This window comes from Athene cunicularia, assembly GCF_003259725.1.
Source record: "Athene cunicularia isolate RWA chromosome 3 unlocalized genomic scaffold, athCun1 chr3_part1, whole genome shotgun sequence".
Taxonomy (NCBI): domain Eukaryota; kingdom Metazoa; phylum Chordata; class Aves; order Strigiformes; family Strigidae; genus Athene; species Athene cunicularia.
In genome coordinates, this window is record NW_020799097.1 from 38,890,331 (window position 1) to 38,895,689 (window position 5,359).

The following is a 5,359-nucleotide window of genomic DNA, read 5'->3' on the forward strand; positions in this document are numbered from 1 at the left end:
GGGGGGGGGGGTGAGTAGCAATCCTCCATTAACTTACTACCCATAAATTTGTCCAGTCTTCCCCAGAGCCTTTACAAAATTTTAGTGCCCACAGTAACAATGTCAAGGAGTACCACAGCTTAATTAGGAATTACAGGAAAATGCACCTCCTTTGTTTTGCTTTGTACCTGCTGTCTGTTAGCTCATTGCACAGTTTTAGGGGAAGTGGTGGGCAATCCATCCTTCTGCAGTCACACCCTCATTAAGCCCCTGCCCCATAATCTCTTTTTCAGGCTGAAGAAACCTCATTTGCTTAATCATTCCTCATGTGGGAATCAGTTCCTACCTTTCACATTACTCTCATTGCTTTTCTCTATAAACTTTTTCTTGTTTCTTTTTGAAACAGGAGTTCCAGAGTATATGCACTGTATTCAAGAAGCAGGTACAACATGGGCTTGTGCAGAGGCATGAGGATGTTCTCAGTTTTCTTCTTTGTTCCCTAGCACTTCCTAAACTTTGGTTTCCTTTTCTGACTATCGCTATGCATGGAGCTGACGTTTCCACAGAACTGTCTGTTGTAACTGCAGAATCTCATGTCTGAGCAATAAAGGTCAGAGCACATCACTTTACATTTGCTGTTGTGTTCATTTTTCTCGGTGAGCAGTGCTTTATATTGATCTGTGTGGAATTTAATATGTTGCTGTTATAGCCACTCAGTTTTTTAAGCTCCTGCAGCTGTTTATGCATCGGCAATGAATGATTGCTCATTTTTTTACCCTCTGCATGCCACCTTTCTCAGATCAATTCAGTAAGTTCACTAGTACAGGTCATGCTGATTTCTGGAGTAGTTTTTTTTCCACTGTGAAAACGGACCATTTACTTTTACTCTCTGTTTCCTATCTTTTATCTCTTATCCCATGTCTGCTTAGTTTGCCTAAAATAATTTGCTAAGAGGCTTTAGGGAATCCGTGCACTAGATCACATTACCACACGCTTGCTGATGAGAAGCATGATGTGAGTTTACCAAGCATTCTGACTGATGCCTTATATATCATATTTAGATACACATTAACTCTACTTTTTATATTAAGATTTTACTTATTTGCCCCTACAGATGTCAGGCTTAGTGGGTTGTAGTTTCCTGGATTTCCCAAGAACCTTTTCAAAACGTTATAAACCTGTTTGTTACTTTCCCTTCTTTAGCACCAGAGCAATTTCAAGTGAGAGCTCACAAACCACAATTTGCAGTTTGTATGTTTCTCTGGATTCCTCTAGAGCATCATCTGATCCTGTTGAAGCTGCAGCATGTTCAAGAAGTTTGAGGCAAATTCTCCAATGAATGCTTTGAAAGTGGTGTGGGGAATTTCCCCAGATCTTCCACACTGAACACAGGAGCAAAAAACGAATGCAATTACATAGCCCAATTTTCTCTGAACACATTTCCCGTGCCTCGTGAATTTGAAAAGGGATATGTTACTAGTTTTGATAGACTAAACACCATTATACTAGCATGTACTGTGTAGGAGACTTGTAAGTCCCTCAAAACAAGGACAGAGAAGCAGCCTGAGGGAAGCATAAACAATGGTGAGAGATGAAACTTGGTAAAGATAAGGGATGAGGGGTGGCAGAGTACCTCCAGGCCTGTCTGAGGAATGTCTCAAGCACTCCAAGTACCCTAAAATGAAACTGTGGTCACGGGGTAGATAATCTGGAGTCTGGATAATGCAGGCTTTGTGCTCAAGGAGCTGATAAGGCTACCGGGATAACACAGAATGCAGCTGGAGGAGGGACCCCTGTGGAGACAGGACAATTCTGCTCAGGGGTATCTTGTAAAGTTGCAGGGCCATCTGTCCAGTGAATGACCTTTGCTTCATTATCTGCAAAATGCATATTAAAGTTGACATCCCTGAATATGCTAATGAAGATTAACAAGATAATTCTAGTTGCAAAGTCCCATGAAGCGCTTTACTCCTCCCCATACATGTGATATGTAGATATGTAGGTCCACTTAGGGGAGGGACCCAAGGAAAGTGTGTTTAAACTGAGGAGGGACAAGGGTAACAGGAATGAAGACCACCAACGCTTTCTTGAACCCTTGTTGGTGGGACCAACACAGGAACCCGGACCAGTGACCTCTCTCTATCCCCACCTCTCTCTCTCCCCTTCTTTCACCCACTTTTCTTTTTATCTTAACACAAGGCCTATCATACTGCTTGCCATAATTTGACTATACTTAGTCAATTATTATGTACCCAGTTAATAAACTGTGGGAAATTAATAAATGTTTATGTATGGGCTTTGAGACTTGTCTCGCCGTTGTCCACTCCATTGGGAATTCATGAATTGTCTCCCTCTTCAGAGTGGGTTGTTACATACTGTTGTGGGCTTCCTTTTGCCCTTTTTCAAGTCTTTCTTGAATGGTGATTTTCTGCCTTCAGGATAGTGTTCTCAGCTTGTCTTCATAGCACTTGCAAGGATTTAATGCGCATAGATGTTCGTTTTAGTTTTGTTTTTAACAAGGGTCTTAATTTTTAGGTATCTCCCCTTTCTGAAGTACAGATGTGGTAGGTATGTGGAGTTTCTGCTGCAAAGATAGATATTTAAATGTACAATGGTTGCTTTTACTGACACATTTGGTTTATTGTCATAATCTAATCAGTTTATATATAGCTAAAATTAATGATAAAGCATAACCAAGCTTTATATAAGAAAAAAACCCCAACCCTCTGCACGCACTTACTTAAAAGAAGCAATAAATTTGGTGTATTAAGACAAACTAATGAATATTAATAATTTTAAGTTAATTTATCTATTTTTTCCTGTTTACCAAGGTGAGTCCGTATTCTGTCTCCGGGAATACATAACTGTAACTGTTTTATTGTTTAACAGAAGCATTCATTGTCTTATACTACAGCAGCATTTCAGTATGCCCAAAAATACTTGAGGGATATTTCAGCCTGAGTCTTTGTTAATGCTTGGAAACATCATCTTTCTCTCAGTGTTCAAATCTCTTCTATGCTATTCTGCATAAACAGCATACTACTGAAAGATAAGATACTTAATTGCTGTATAGTTGCTGCTTATATTACTGGCTTTTTCTTACCCTTAAGAGATGAGATGAACAGGCCTGAATGAGATGAAAGCACTGAAGTGAAAGTACTGTGGAAGGATGGGAGAAGAGCAACATGCTATTTAATAATCTTCTTATAGTTGTAGGACCCAGCTGTTAATTAATATCACTTGTAGTCACTTCATTCATTAACAAGGCATAAGGAAAAAACCACTTTTCTGTCATATTTATATAGCCTTGGCAAACTGAGTGCCAAACTCACTTTTAAATAGGAAATATATCTTCACATTCCTTATCAAGAGGCTGCCTCTGGTTCTTAGAGAAGACAAGGCTGCTATGCTATTTGATTTTTTTAACCAAAACTGTTTTTAATATTGCCATGTTTCAGAGGCTTGCTTACAACTAAAATATCCTATAACCATACACGCTGCAGAATCAGGAAAAACAACACATACTCAATTTGCTCTTTCTAAAGCCAAGTATCATGTGAACTATTACAACAAAGTGGAAGTTGTAAAACTGCATTCCAGTATCTGGAATTGAATCTGAATATGGTAAGTACAGATCTCTGGGTAAGAAAGAGGCACTACCTCTGAAGTGGAGATTTCTTGGAAACTTATTTAACTGCTTGGAATGTTTAATTTGATAAAGTAAGAAAATAAAATATGCATGCATATTATTTTACTTATAGCATGCTTAGAAAAACTCATACAAATATTTATTTTAAAGTAGTAAAGATGTAGGAAATTTAACTGCATTATCTACAGTGCTAATATATTAATTTTAATAGATTAAATTTTGCATCAAGGCTTCACTTTGGAAGGTGCTAAGTCTTTCCTTCTATAAAACTTGCATAGACACAGGTCTCAGTTATTTTATTGTACAATTTTGTTTCCATGTTTTCTTGTTCCTAAAAATAGCAAGCTTTTTGGGATAGCATAGTGTGTTAACAGGTTTTGTAAGTGTATCTTGCTCTTAGCAGCTCAGCTCTTCTCATACAGGGAGAGATCAAACAGCACTTTCTATAGATGTGTATTAACTTCACAGTTAAGTAGAACTTGGGAGCTGCTGCTGAAAGGGATGACCTTGTTCTTCCCTCCTTGCAGCCCCCAGTACAGGCTAATCATTATGCTGCTACAAGCAACTACCTGATGCAACAAAACCCAATTTTTTTTTTCAGCTTTAGTTTTCTAGCAAATCAGCCACTTGAACTGATTCACACTGTGACCACCTAACCACTAGGTTTAACAGAAGGGAAGTGGTGGAAGCACACACCCTGGGCTGGGGAAGAGTTGAGCAGGTTGATGTCGCCTGACAGCAGCTAAATCTCAGGCAGCTATAAATATGATGTGAAACATCACACTCATGCCCCGCAAAGTGTAGTGTAGTACCTAGGTAAATATACCTGAATGCAAGAATTCTACCATTAAAATAAATAATATTTGAAGTTTAAGAAGCCTCTTCTACTGTTTGCTGCTATTCACTCTTGTACTGTAAGGAAGAAATAATATCTGTCTAAATACAATCAAATTATATGGACAGTTGATATTCAGAGTGGTACAGTTTATGGCTGGCCCTACTAGAGAGCAAGACAGTTGTGATGCTCTGCCCTAGGATATGTAAGGTTTGTCTGTTTTTTGATGGTAGGGGACTGTATTGTAAACAACAGAAAGAGAAGGGCAGCATAGTTAATCCTATAACCATGATAATATTCCTTAAAAACCACAAATCAGCCATTTAAGTTATGTAAATATTTTGTAAACTTGCAAAGAAGGTAAACTAATGTGTTGCTGACTTCCTAGGAGGGAACTCACAGCATTGCAAATTCTTACCGTGTACACAAGCACACATTCCTTGTCCTGATATTCCTGACTGGAGCTGGTAGCTGAGCTCCTGATGCTGGTGGGGCTGCGTCCTTCTGTTACGATGAAAGTACTCAGACAAGGTGCCTCCTGCCAAAGGCCCTCCTGCACTCTAACCTGCTTTGCCTGGTTGTGCTCTTTCAGATACTCCCCAAAACTGAAATTAGCTCATCTAGGCCCTCCAGGCAACAGAGGGAAACACCTGGGCATTTCTGAAGTTGCATGCTCTCTCTGCCTGGTCAACATCGGCCAGTAGAGTAAAACAAGGCCATCCCGTTTTCTGGTCCTCAGTGTTACATATGCTGTGTAGAGAAAGTATGGGACAAGGCTGCCACTCCTGGTCAGCACTGGGAACATGCTCTGCTTGACTACAGAATATGCAGCCAATAGGCAGAGATTTATTTATGTGGTTCATGTCACAAGAAGCAATTGCTCCGCCAGAGGTAAC